Source organism: Sciurus vulgaris (assembly GCF_902686455.1).
Source record: "Sciurus vulgaris genome assembly, chromosome: 17".
In the NCBI taxonomy this organism is placed as follows: domain Eukaryota; kingdom Metazoa; phylum Chordata; class Mammalia; order Rodentia; family Sciuridae; genus Sciurus; species Sciurus vulgaris.
This window is the reverse complement of record NC_136478.1, coordinates 17,482,847-17,497,305: the sequence shown is the minus strand read 5'-3', so window position 1 is coordinate 17,497,305 and position 14,459 is coordinate 17,482,847. Positions and strand designations below refer to the sequence as shown.

The 14,459-nt window shown below is 42.2% G+C and overlaps 1 pseudogene across 1 annotated transcript in view; it reads right to left on the bottom strand.

Moving 5' to 3' along the window:
- Positions 1–14,459, bottom strand: part of LOC306647488 (putative ATP-dependent RNA helicase DDX28) — a 112,642-nt pseudogene that overhangs the window by 72,642 nt on the left and 25,541 nt on the right. The gene's annotated exons all lie outside the window — the stretch shown is intronic.

Below are 14,459 nucleotides of genomic sequence, written 5' to 3'. Positions count from 1 at the left end.
CTAATTTCAATCCATTATGATCTGATAGAATACACGCTAGTGTCTCTGTCTTCTTGTATTTGCTAACATTAGCTTTGTGGCATAATATATGGTCTATTTTAGAGAAGGATCCATGTGCTGCTGAGAAGAAAGTGTATTCGTTCTTTGTTGGATGGTATATTCTATAAATGTCCATTAAGTCTAAATTATGGATTGTGTTATTGAGATCTATGGTTTCTTTGTTCAATTTTTGTTTGGAAGATCTATCCAGTGGTGAGAGAGGTGTGTTAAAATCACCTAGTATTATTGTGTTATGGTCTATTTGGTTTCTGAAATTGAGAAGGATTTGTTTGACATACATGGATGAGCCACTGTTTGGGGCATAGATGTTTATGATTGTTATGTCTTACTGATTTATGCTTCCCTTAAGCAGTATGAAAGGTCCTTCTTTATCCCTTCTGACTAACTTTAGCTTGAAGTCCACATTATCTGAAATGAGGATGGATACTCCAGCTTTTTTGCTGAGTCCATGTGCATGGTATGTTTTTCCCCATCTTTTCACCTTTAGTCTATGGGTATCTCTTTCTATAAGGTGAGTCTCTTGCAGGCAACATATTGTTGGATTTTTCTTTTTAATCCAATCTGCCAGTCTATGTCTTTTGATTGATGAGTTCAGGCCATTAACATTCAGGGTTATTATTATTTTTTTTTTATTGTAAACAAATGGGATACATGTTGTTTCTCTGTACATGGCGTAAAGGCATACCATTTGTGTAATCATAAATTTACATAGAGTAATGTTGTTTGATTCATTCTGTTATTTTTTCCCTTCCCCCCACCCCTCCCACCCCTCTTTATCGTCTATACAGTAGTTCCTTCCTCCATACTTGCCCCCCTCCCTAACCCTAACTCTAACCCTAACACTAACCCTTCCCTCCCCCCCATTATGTGTCATCCTCCACTTATTAGTGATATCATTCGTCCTTTGGCTTTTTGAGATTGGCTTATCTCACTTAGCATGATATTCTCCAATTTCATCCATTTGCCTGCAAATGCCATAATTTTATCATTCTTTATGGCTGAGTAATATTCCATTGTATATATATACCACAGTTTCTTTATCCACTCATCAATTGAAGGGCATCTAGGTTGGTTCCACAGTCTGGCTATTGTGAATTGAGCAGCTATGAACATTGATGTGGCTGTATCTCTGTAGTATGCACATTTTAAGTCCTTTGGGTATAGGCCAAGGAGTGAGATAGCTGGGTCAAATGGAGGGTCCATTCCAAGTTTTCTAAGGAATCTCCACACTGCTTTCCAGAGTGGCTGCACTAATTTGCAGCCCCACCAGCAGTGTATGAGTGTACCTTTCTCCCCACATCCTCGCCAACACCTGTTGTTGCTCGTATTCTTGATAATCGCCATTCTAATTGGGGTGAGATGGAATCTTAGGGTGGTTTTGATTTCCATTTCTCTTATTACTAGAGATGTTGAACATTTTTCCATATGTTTGTTGATTGCTTGTAGATCTTCTTCTGTGAAGTGTCTATTCATTTCCTTAGCCCATTTGTTGACTGGATTATTTGAATTCTTAGAGTTTTTTGAGTTCTTTATAGATTCTGGAGATTAGTGCTCTATCTGAAGTATGATTGGCAAAGATATTCTCCCACTCTGTAGGCTCTTTCTTCGCATTGCTGATAGTTTCCTTTGCTGAGAGAAAGCTTTTTAGTTTGAATCTATCCCAGTGGTTGATTCTAGCTTTTATTTCTTGTGCTATGGGAGTCCTGTTAAGGAAGTCTGGTCCTAGACCAACAAGGTGAAGATTTGGACCTACTTTTTCTTCTATAATCTGCAGGGTCTCTGGTCTGATTCCGAGATCCTTAATCCATTTTGAGTTGAGTTTCGTGCATGGTGAGAGATATGGGTTTAGTTTCATTCTGTTGCATATGGATTTCCAATTCTCCCAGCACCATTTGTTGAAGAGGCTATCTTTTCTCCATTGCATATTTTTGGCCCCTTTGTCTAGTATGAGAAAATTGTATTTATTTGGGTTTGTGTCCGTGTCCTCTATTCTGTACCATTGATCTACCTTTCTATTTTGGTACCATACCATGCCGTTTTTGTTACTATTGCTTTGTAGTAGAGTTGAAGATCTGGTATTGCAATACCCCCTGTTTCACTCTTCCTGCTAAGGATTGCTTTAGCTATTCTGGGTTTCTTATTCTTCCAGATGAATTTCATAATTGCTTGCTCTATTTCTGTAAGGTACGTCATTGGGATTTTAATTGGAATTGCATTGAATTTGTATAGCACTTTAGGTAGTATGGCCATTTTGACAATATTAATTCTTCCTATCCAAGAACATGGAAGATCTTTCCATCTTCTAAGGTTTTCTTTAATTTCTTTCTTTAGTGTTGTATAGTTCTCATTGTAGAGGTCTTTCACCTCTTTTGTGAGATTGATTCCCAAGTATTTTATTTTTTTCGAGGCTATTGTGAATGGGGTAGTTTTCCTAATTTCTCTTTCTGAAGATTCATCGCTTATGTATAAAAATGCATTGGATTTATGGGCATTGATCTTGTAACCTGCTACTTTACTGAAATCACTTATGAGTTCTAAGAGTTTTCTGGTGGAATTTCCAGGTTCCTCTAAATATATAATCATGTCATCAGCGAACATGGATAGTTTGAGTTCTTCTTTTCCAATTCGTATCCCTTTAATTTCTTTGGTTTGTCTAATTGCTCTGGCCAGAGTCTCAAGAACGATGTTGAATAGAAGTGGTGAAAGAGGGCATCCCTGCCTTGTTCCAGTTTTTAGGGGGAATGCTTTCAGTTTTTCACCATTTAGAATGATATTAGCCATGGGCTTAGCATAAATGGCCTTTACAATGTTAAGGAATGTTCCCACTATCCCTATTTTTTCTAGTGTTTTGAGCATGAAGGGGTGCTGTATTTTTTCAAATGCTTTTTCTGCATCTATTGAAATAATCATGTGATTCTTGACTTTAAGTCTATTAATATGGTGAATTACGTTTATTGATTTCCTGATGTTGAACCAACCTTGCATCCCTGGGATGAAACCCACTTGATCATGGTGCACTATCTTTTTAATATGTTTTTGTATGCGATTTGCTAAAATTTTGTTGAGAATTTTTGCGTCGATGTTCATTAAGGATATTGGTCTGAAATTTTCTTTCCTTGATGAGTCTCTGTCTGGTTTAGGTATCAGTGTGATATTGGCTTCATAGAATGAGTTTGGGAGGGTTCCCTCCTCTTCTATTTTATGGAATACTTTGAGAAGTATTGGAATGAGCTCTTCTTTAAAGGTTTTGTAGAACTCGGCTGAGAATCCATCTGGTCCCGAACTTTTCTTTGTTGGTAGGTTTTTGATGACTTCTTCTATTTCAGTACTTGAAATTGGTCTATTTAAATTGTTTATGTCCTCCTCGTTCAGTTTAGGCAATTCATATGTCTCTAGAAACCTGTTGATGTCTTCGAAATTTTCTATTTTGTTGGAGTATAGATTTTGAAAATAGCTTCTAATTATGTTTTGTATTTCAATCCTGTCTGTTGTGATATTTCCTTGTTCATTCCGAATTTTAGTGATTTGGGTTTCTCTCGTCTTCTCTTTGTTAGTGTGGCTAAAGGTTTATCAATTTTGTTTATTTTTTCGAAGAACCAACTATTTATTTTGTCAATTTTTTGTATTGTTTCTTTTGTTTCAATTTCATTGATTTCAGCTCTGAGTTTAACTATTTCCTGTCTTCTACTACTTTTGGTGCTGTTCTGTTCTTCTTTTTCTAGGGCTTTGAGCTGTAGTGTTAGGTTGTTTATTTGTTGAGTTTTACTTCTTTTATTAAATGCGCTCCATGAAATAAATTTCCCTCTAAGTACTGCTTTCATAGTGTCCCAGAGATTTTGATATGATGTTTCTTTGTTCTCATTTACCTCTAAGAATTTTTTAATTTCCTTCCTAATATCTTCTGTTATCCATTCATCATATAATAGCATATTGTTTAATCTCCAGATGTTGGAATAGTTTCTGTGTTTTACTCTTTCATTTATTTCTAACTTCAATCCATTATGATCTGATAGAATACATGCTAGTGTCTCTATCTTCTTGTATTTGCTAACATTAGCTTTGTGGCATAATATATGGTCTATTTTAGAGAAGGATCCATGTGCTGCTGAGAAGAAAGTGTATTCACTCTTGGTTGGATGGTATATTCTATAAATGTCCGTTAAGTCTAAATTATTGATTGTGTTATTGAGATCTATGGTTTCTTTGTTCAATTTTTGTCTGGAAGATCTGTCCAGTGGTGAGAGAGGCGTGTTAAAATCACCTAGTATTATTGTGTTGTGGTCTATTTGGTTTCTGAAATTGAGAAGGATTTGTTTGACATACATAGATGACCCACTGTTTGGGGCATAGATGTTTATGATTGTTATATCTTCCTGATTTATGCTTCCCTTAAGCAGTATGAAATGACCTTCTTTATCCTTTCTGACTAACTTTGGCTTGAAGTCCACATTATCAGAAATGAGGATGGATACTCTAGCTTTTTTGCTGAGTCCATGTGCATGGTATGTTTTTCCCCATCCTTTCACCTTTAATCTATGGGTATCTTTTTCTATGAGGTGAGTCTCTTGCAGGCAACATATTGTTGGATCTTTCTTTTTAATCCAGTCTGCCAGTCTATGTCTTTTGATTGATGAATTCAGGCCATTAACATTCAGGGTTATTATAGAGAAATGATTTGGTTTCCCGGTCATTTGGTTCATTTTTAAAATTTTGTTTATTTATTTGTTTGACACAACTTGTTTCCTCCTTTATTTGACAATTCCTTTAGGATAATTCCTCCCTTTGCTGATTTGCTTCTTTGTTTTTCATCTCTTCCTCATGGAATATTTTGTTGAGAATGTTCTGTAATGCTGGCTTTCTTTTTGTAAATTCTTTTAGCTTTTGTTTATCATGGAAGGATTTTATTTCATCGTCAAATTTGAAGGTAAGTTTTGCTGGGTATAAGATTCTTGGTTGGCATCCATTTTCTTTCAGGGCTTGAAAAATGTTGTTCCAGGACCTTCTAGCTTTTAGGGTCTGGATTGAAAAATCTGCTGATATGCGTATTGGTTTCCCCCTGAATGTAATTTGGTTCTTTTCTCTCACAGCCTTTAAAATTCTGTCTTTATTTTGTATGTTAGGTATTTTCATTATAATGTGCCTTGGTGTGGGTCTGTTGTAATTTTGTGTATTTGGAGTCCTATAAGCCTCTTGAACTTGATTTTCCATTTCATTCTTCAGATTTGGGAAATTTTCTGATATTATTTCATTGAATAAATTGTTCATTCCTTTGGCTTGTTTCTGTAGGCCTTCCTCAATCCCAATAATTCTTAAATTTGGCCTTTTCATGATATCCCATAGTTCTTGTAGATTCTGTTCATGATTTCTTACCATCTTCTCTGTTTGTTCAACTTTGTTTTCAAGGTTAAATATTTTGTCTTCAATGTCTGAGGTTCTTTCTTCCAGGTGTTCTATCCTATTGGATATGCTTTCTATGGAGTTCTTAATTTGGTTTATTGTTTCCTTCATGTCAAGGATTTCTGTTTGTTTTTTTTTCAATATCTCTTTATTGAAGTGATCTTTTGCTTCCTGTATTTGCTCTTTTAACTGTCGATTGGTGCGATCATTCAATGCTTGCATTTGCTCTTTCATCTCATCGTTTGCTTCTCTGATCATTTTAATTATGTACATTCTGAACTCCTTTTCTGTCATTTCTTCTGCCATGCTGTCATTGGGTTTTATTGATGTAACATCTAGATTTGTTTGCAGCATTTTCTTTCCTTGTTTTCTCATATTGTTCAGGTATCAGTGGACCGCTGAGATATTGCAGATTTCCTCTATTGACTTACAATGTCCCTGAAGATTTCTATATATATCCCCCCTTAGCCTTCAGTAGCCTGAAGTCTTGGAGGAAGTTGATAATGCGGTGCTCCACAAGGAAGCTGCCTCTCTAGGAGTGGTGGCCTTCAGGTGGGGTATATTCCCTGCTAGTGGGCAGAGGTGCCTCCACTTGTTAACCAATGGTCATCCAAAGGGGACCTGGGCTGCGGGCTGAGGCAAGGCCTGTTTGGGCCTGAGTCTCTGGTTTTACCGTCCTTGTGGGGAAACCTCACCCAGCAGGGAAGACTCACCCGGTGGGGAGGTCTCGCTGGTCAGTTCCCTCCTAGAGGTTCCCCTCAATTTACAGCTACCACCTGGGCTGGGCTGCCTTCCTCTGCAAAGTTCCCAGGGGCCCGGCCCTACCTCCTGGGCCTGGGAGCCTCACCCTTCGCAGATGAATCTCCTTAGGCTGCCCCTCCTCAGAGAATTTGCCCACAGGCCTGGAACCTTCGCTCCGCCCTAAGCCTGTCTCTGTGCGGCTCTTCCACCCAGAAGCCTCCTAGATCCTGGGACCCTGCTCTGCACCTAATCGCCTGGCTGTGTGGCCCCTCCTCTGAGCAGCCACCTGTGGCCCCGAACAATCGCTCTGAGTCCCAGAGACTCGCCACAGGCCTCTTCCTCCAGACAGCCGCCCAGTATTCCGGTGCGGTCACTAGGAGTCCAAGAAACTCACTTCGTGCCTCCTCCTCCCACCAACCACCCGTAGCCCGGGGCAATCAATCACTCCGAGTCGAAGTGACCCTCCCCGTTCCTCCTCCTTCTCCAGATAACCCCCCGGGTGTTCAGGAGCAGTCCCTCTGAGTGGCTCTGAATCCACGTGACCCGCTGCACGGGTCCTCTGGGCAACCGCCCGGAGCTCTGGTGCGGCCACTCAAGACCAAGCGTCCCACCACGCTTCTCCTCCAGGCAGCCCCCCTGTGTTCAGGAGCTGTCACTAAGACCAAACAACTCACCACTCGCCTTCTCCTCTGAGCAGCCGCCTGGAGCGCTAATGCAGTCACGGCGAGTCCAAAGGACCCGCCGCGCTCCTCCTCCTCCTCCTCCTACTCCTCCGGGCAGGCCCCGGGGTTCAGAAGTGGTCAGAGTCCAAACAGCTCGCCACGCAGCCCCTTCTCTGGCAACCGCCTGTAGCTCTGGTGTAGTCACCCCGAATCCAAGCGGCCACGCTCCTCTTCCTCCTCCTCGTCCTCAGGGCAGGCCCCGGGGTTCAGAAGCGTCGTTCTGAGTCCAATCAGCTCCCCGCGCGGCTTCTCCTCTGGCAACCGCCTGTAGCTCTGGTGCAGTCACTCCGATTCCAAGTGTCCACGCTCCTCCTCCTCCTCCTCAGGGCAGGCCCCGGTGTCCTGAGTCCACACAGCTCTCCTCGCCACTCCTCCCCTGGGCAGCCGCCTGAGCCCCAGTGGTTGCTCCGAGTCCCAGCGCTGTGCCGAGCGGCCTCCTTTACGGCGCTCCCAGCTGTCCGAGTTCACTGCTCCAGCGGGGGGAGGGGCGTCTCACCGGCAATTCTACTTCACAACGTTTCCTGCTTTCCGGGACCACCGTCCCATCCGGGATGCCTCCCCAGGGGGTGAGAGTCACCCGGCTGCTTTGAGTTGGTCCCAAGCGTCTCAATATCTCCTCTTTTGAATCCTGAGTCCTGGAGCAACATGAAATGCAGCCACCCTCTAGGCCGCCATCTTGAAACCCCCTCAGGGTTATTATTGAGATATGATTTGTATGCTCAGTCATTTGGTTCATTTATTTTATTTTATATCTTTATTTTTTTTGACATGACTTGGTTCCTCCTTTATTTAACAATTCCTTTAGGATAATTCCTCCCTTTGCTGATTTGCTTTTTGTTTTTCATCTCTTCCTCATGGAATATTTTGCTAAGAATATTCTGCAATGCTGGCTTTCTTTTTGTAAATTATTTTAGCTTTTGTTTATCCTGGAAGGGTTTTGTTTCATCGTCAAATTTGAAGGTAAGTTTTGCTGGATATAAGATTCTTGGTTGGCATCCATTTTCTTTCAGGGCTTTAAAAATGTTGTTCCAGGCCCTTCGAGCTTTTAGGGTCTGGGTTGAAAAATCTGCTGATCTCTGTATTGGTTTCCCCCTGAATGTCATTGGTTCTTTTCTCTCACAGTCTTTAAAATTCTCTTTATTTTGTATGTTAGCTATTTTCATTATAATGTGCCTTGGTGTGGGTCTGTTGTAATTTTGTATATTTGGAGTCCTATAAGCCTCTTGAACTTGATTTTCCATTTCATTTTTCAGATTTGGGAAATTTTCTGATATTATTTCATTGAATAGATTGTTCATTCCTTTGGTTTGTTTCTCTAAGCCTTCCTCAATCCCAATCATTCTTAAATTTGGCCTTTTCATGATATCCCATAGTTTTTGGAGATTCTGTTCGTGATTTCTTAGCGTCTTCTCTGTTTGGTCCACTTTTTTTTCAAGGTTAAATATTTTGTCTTCAATATCTGAGGTTCTGTCTTCCAGGTGTTCTATCCTGTTGGCTGTGCTTTCTATGGAGTTCTTAATTTGGTTTATTGTTTCCTTTATTTCACAGATTTCTGTTTGTTTCTTTTTTCAATATCTCTAACTCTTTATTGAAATGATCTTTTGCTTCCTGTATTTGCTCTTTTAACTGTCGATTGGTACAATCATTCAATGCTTGCATTTGCTGTTTCATCTCATCATTCAATGCCTGCATTTGCTCTTTCATCTCATCGTTTGCTTCCCTGATCATTTTAATTATGTACATTCTGAACTCCCTTTGTGTCATTTCTTCTGCCATGCTGTCATTGGATTTTATTGATGTAACATCTAGATTTGTTTGGGACATTTTCTTCCCTTGTTTTCTCATATTGTTCAGGTGTCAGTGGACCACTGAGATATTGCAGATTTCCTCTATTGAGTTACAATGTCCCTGAAGATTTCTAATATATCCCCTCTTAGCCTTCAGTAGCCTGAAGTCTTGGAGGAAGTTGATAATACGGTGCTCCACAAGGAAGCTGCCTCTCTAGGGGTGGTGGCCTTCAGGTGGGGTATAATCCCTGCTAGTGGGCAGAGGTGCCTCCACTTGTTGACCAATGGTCATCCAAAGGGGAACTAGGCTGCGGGCTGAGGCAAGGCCTATTTGGGCCTGTGTCTCTGGTTTTACCGTCCTTGTGGGAAAACCTCACCCAACAGGAAAGACTCACCAGGTGTGGAGGTCTCGCTGGTCTGTTCCCCTCCTAGAGGTTCCCCTCAATCCACAACTACCGCCTGGGCTGAGGTGCCTTCCTCTGCAGTGTTCCCAGGGGCCCGGACCTACCTCCTGGGCCTGGGAGCCTCACACTTCGCAGACGAGTCTCCTTAGGCTGCCTCTCCTCAGAGAATCTGCCCGCAGTCCTGGAAACTTCGCTCCGCCCCTAAGCCTGTCTCTGTGCAGCTCTTCCACCAAGAAGTCGCTTATGTCCTGGGACCCTGCTCTGCACCTAATCGCCTAGCTAATCCTCTGAGCAGCCACCTGGAGCCCCGTACAGTCACTCCGAGTCCCAGCGACCCTCTGCACTCCTCTTCCTCGGGCAGCCACCTGGTGTTCCAGGGCGGTCTCTAGGAGTCCAAACAACTCGCTGCGCACCTCATCCTCCCAACAACAGCGCGTAGCCCTGGTACAGTCACCCCGAGTCCAAGTGACCCGCCGCACTCCTCCTCCTCCTCCTCCGGGCAGCTCCCCGGGTGTTCAGGAGCAGTCGCTCTGAGTCCAAGCGACCCGCCGCCCACCTCCTCCTCCGGGCAGCCGCCTGGAGCTCTGGTGTGACCGCTCAGAGACCAAGCGACCTGCTGTGCTCCTCCTCCTCCTCCGGGCAGCCCCCTGGTGTTCAGGAACAGTCGCTCTGTGTCCAAACTGCTCACTGCACACCTCCTCCTCTGGGCAGCCGCCCGGAGTCCCGGTGGGTTGCTTCGAGTCCCAGCATTGTGCTGAGCAGCCTCCTCTACAATGCTCCCAGTTGTCCGTGTTCACTGCTCCAGCGGGGGGAGGGGTGTCTCATTGAGCAACTCTACTTCACAAAGCTCCCTGTGTTCTGGGACTACCACCCCATCCAGGACGCCTCCCCAATGAGAGAGACTCACCCGGTGGCTTTGAGTTGGTCCCAAGTCTCTCAATATCTCCTCTTCTTGAATCCTGAGTCCTGGAGCAACATGAAATGCAGCCACCCTCTAGTCTGCCATCTTGAAAACCCCCTCTGGTCACTTTTTTATCTCCTGATTAGCACTTAAACTGATTTTATGTGTGTATGTGTTCAAAGTTATGTTATTTATTTATTTAGGCACTAGGGATCAAACTCAGTGCCTTGTGCATTCTAAGCCTGTGCTGTACCTGGCAGCTGGAGCCAATATACCATTGGTCCATTAACCTTGAACTCAGGAACTAATAGCACTGTATTGCATTGCCTAACAAAGCCTATGGAACACACGTGTTTTGTCATAAGGTTCATGACAGCCTTCTTGTGCTTAAGAGTATTTAAAAGGCAGAGGGATCGCAAGTTCAAAGCCAGCTTCAGCAAAAGTGAGGAACTAAGCAACTCCGTGAGACCCTGTCTCTAAATGAAACACAAATTCCACTGGGGATGTTGTTGAGAGCTCCAGTGCCCTGAGTTCAATACCTGGTACCCAACCATGAAAAAAAAATAAATTAATTAAAAACCCTGTCACTCAAGAGGACTTCAGCACCATGCTTGGAGCCATTTTCTACAGTGAGATCATTAGCAAAAGTACAAAAAATGAAGGGCTGAATATAGTGTAAAAGGACAAATTTAGTATCAGAGCTGAAATAAGGAGATACAAGTGGCATATTGATTGATCTGCTGGAGATGTGTATGTCAGGTGACTGCAGTTTGTTGTCACTTAGTGATTGGCCATGAATGAGTGGAAACACCACATGTATTGATTAGGTATATAATTCAATTTTAGTGAATAGATGCATTTGAAAATAGGCAACTGCAAATAATAGTGAAGATTGACTGAAAGAGTACTCATCCACTCCAGTTTCCTGACACACTTGTAGTAATTAAGAAATGGTCAATTGCACCTCAAAGTGCCACCTTCCAGGACAATTGGGACCAGTATTGAAACACAAAGTTAACTGTATGTACGTTTTTTCCAATATTTCAGAAAATTGTAGAATGCTTGTAATCACTCAGTGCATACAACGAAAACATACAGTTTAAGAAAGAATGATAAAGTGAACAAATCATTACCTGGGTGGTGAGATGGGCCATCATCAGCACATCAGAAGCGCAAACGTCTGTGATCCCTTTACCCTTCAAAGTTTTCCTTGGCTGTGTTCACTTGCAGAGCTTAGGCTAGGCTGAACTCATACCCCATGTGTTTGTGTTTTCTTGTAGAGGTGCTCAGAACAGTGGATTTCGTGGCCCCTGACGACCAAGTAGTCTTGCGCACCTGTGAAAGAGAAGAGAGCAGAGTGGTCTTCCAGATGGTAGGAGACCCCAATGTCAAGTGTCCTCCTGAGGCTTCCTGTGTGTTGGGATGTCATAAGTTAGTTCCTGTGCTGGCCAGCATCGAATGCCTGAGCTTCCTCGCGCAGCAGTGGCTTCGTGAAGACTTGACTTGAGCATTTTTGGAAGGGTCGTTCCTGAGTGCTTACACTATGGGAGCCAGTGTGTGAACATCAGGCTGCCACAGTCTGTTCCATGCCTCCAGTCTCAGATTTAATTTACTTAATTACAGGAATCTTTTGCTTGGCAACATGCCTTGTATATTAATTTTCGAATCCCTAATATTGATTATATTCAGGTTGTGGTGTTTCTTTTTGTGTAGTCTGTATTTATTTCCTCTTGGACGAATTAGATTTCCCCAAGAGTAGTTAAAGTCTCTGTTTGTTTGTTTCTGCTTTTTGATAGCAAGGATTGAACTCAAGGGCACTGAACACCTGAGCCACATCCCCAATCCTTCGTTTTTTTTTTTTTGTTTTTTTTTTTTTGTTTGTTTTGTTTTTGAGACAGGGTCTCACCAAGTTGCTTAGAGCTCCTCTAAATGGCTGAGGCTGGCTTCAAACTTGCAATCTTCCTGTGTCGGCCTCCCAAGCTGCTGGGATTGCCAGTGTGTGGCACTGCATGTGAGTAGTAAGCATTTACGTTAAGGTTGCAAAGACTCCATTGCTCTGTTCTCTTGCTCTGGACATTCCTTGGTGCTTTCTTAGATATAGCTACCAAAAGATGTTCAGGTTGTTTTTTTCTTTTTTGAAATTTTTTAAAAATTTATTTTATTGTAAACAAATGGGATACATGTTGTTTCTGTTTGTACATGGAATAACAGCATACCATTTGCATATTCATATATTTACATAGAGTAATGATGTTTGATTCATTCCATTATTTTTTTCTTCCCCCCCCACCTCTCTTTTCCCTCTATACAGTCCCTCCTTCCTCCATTCTTGTTGCATTCCCACCACCCATTAAGTGTCATCATCGCTTATCAGTGAGATCATTCCTCTTTTGGATTTTTGAGATTGGCTTATCTCACTTAACATGATATTCTCCAATTTCATCCATTTGCCTGCAAATGCCATAATTTTATTATTCTTTTTTTTTTACACAAATAGAACTTTTAGTTTATTACCAAATCAACCATCCTGAAAGTTTTTACAAATTTATACCCTTACCAGCAGAAAATGAAATTTCCACCCTTTTGTACCCAACATAATGACAACAAAACATGATTCGATAGATAATATTCTAGGACTGGGGATATAGCTCAATTGGGGCTGGGGATATAGCTCAGTTGGTAGAGGGCTTTCCTCGTATGCGCAAGGCCCTGGGTTCAATCCCCAACACTGGGGAAAAAAAAAAAAATTCTACCAGTCTGAACTGGCGTCATCTGATTCCTTCAATCTCTCAAGAGCAGAAGGACCTAAGGGTGATGGCAATGGCCTGCAGATAACAATGGCAATTAAGAGACATGGACTGCTTCAGGTTTGAGTTAGCAGGGAGAAACAGGATTAGATGCTAAATCTTTTCAGGCTGTATTATGACAGAAGCTGAAGAGTTCTATGTTCCTAGAGCTCCACTGTTTCTTAACTGGGATAGAAAATAATACATTCATCCCATCAGTTGCCACAGACCATAGACCTGGCCCTTAACTGCTCCAGCTTACTGCCACCTCCAATGCAGTGGTTGTGATTGAGACTTCTGGTCAATAGGCACTGTCCAGGATCCATCTGGACTCTGTAAAGGTGAGGCCGGCAAATTAAATAGCTATGACATGGACGTTTTCAGTATCTTCTAGATTTCTAAGGGTGGCACTTATCTCCACCATTACCCTCAACTCCACCCCCAGGATACAATATGGTTTTTGTTTTCAATGGTACTGGGGACTGAACCCAGGGCCTTACACATGCTGGGCAAGCATTCTACCAAAAAGCCTCACCCCCAGCCTCCTGTGATACTTTTAATCTACTGTCTTCTACTAGCTCTCAGCTGTCTGCCCCACAGAAGGCAACTGATCTAGGACCCAGATCATGCAGAATGACAACCTTGCACAGGGCAGGCACTTCAGCTGCTGGGACAGGAGGGCAAAGCCATCAAGAGGTGGGAAGGGTTATCTACAGTACAGGAAGACAAGGGAAGTCCTGGAGCATGAACTCTGGTTTCTCCCTGAAGAACAGAGCAGCACAGAGAATTTCTATGTTCAGCAGTCATCAAAATGTTATTTAAAAAGATGTTAACAAACTGACATATTGAAAAATTGTTATTTATTTGACAGAAAACTTCTGAATTAATATAAAGAAATGACAATAACTTGTATACACACTAATTCAAAACATTTTCACTAAGCACCAAGTAGAACAGTTCCCTATCTTTTCACCAAAAACACCTTTGTCATTGAAAGACTGCTTCAAACTTAGTTTATTTAGGATTTTAATCAAGAAACCTAAAACTGCCAATCAGAGCTTCTAATTAGCATAAGATGGCCAGGTTAAACCCTTATGAGTAAAAAATAACTTTTAAGTTTCGACCTATACATTCCAACCAAGGGAATATGCTAGCCTCAGACTGATCAACACAGGTCGGTCACAGGTCCACAAAACAAATATCATCCTCAAAGTGCACAAACAAAATGAGTTTTATATATATATATATACACACACACACACACACACACATACACACACAAAGTGAGAACAAAGTATTATGTAAAATACATGCTGTGTATATTCAGTGCCTAATAGGAGTAATGCCTATTTCCCATGAGCATACAATGCAGCAAGGGGCACAGAAACAGATACCACACCCTAACCTACAAGGCAGTGGAAGGAACGAAAGTCCTGTGCCTTGGAATGGAGTGGAGGCTTCTCGACCAGGTGGCATCCAGGCCAGATCAGGAACAAGAGTGGATATCAAAGCTTGTGGGGAAGGATCTTCCTTGTCGGAGAGGACAAAAGAGCAACAGACCTACTGACTACTCAGAAGACAGTGGAGTGTCTATACTGGCTGAAGGGATGTAATCTAAGAAAAGATACAACAGAGAACAGAAAACCTCCTCCAACAAGAGA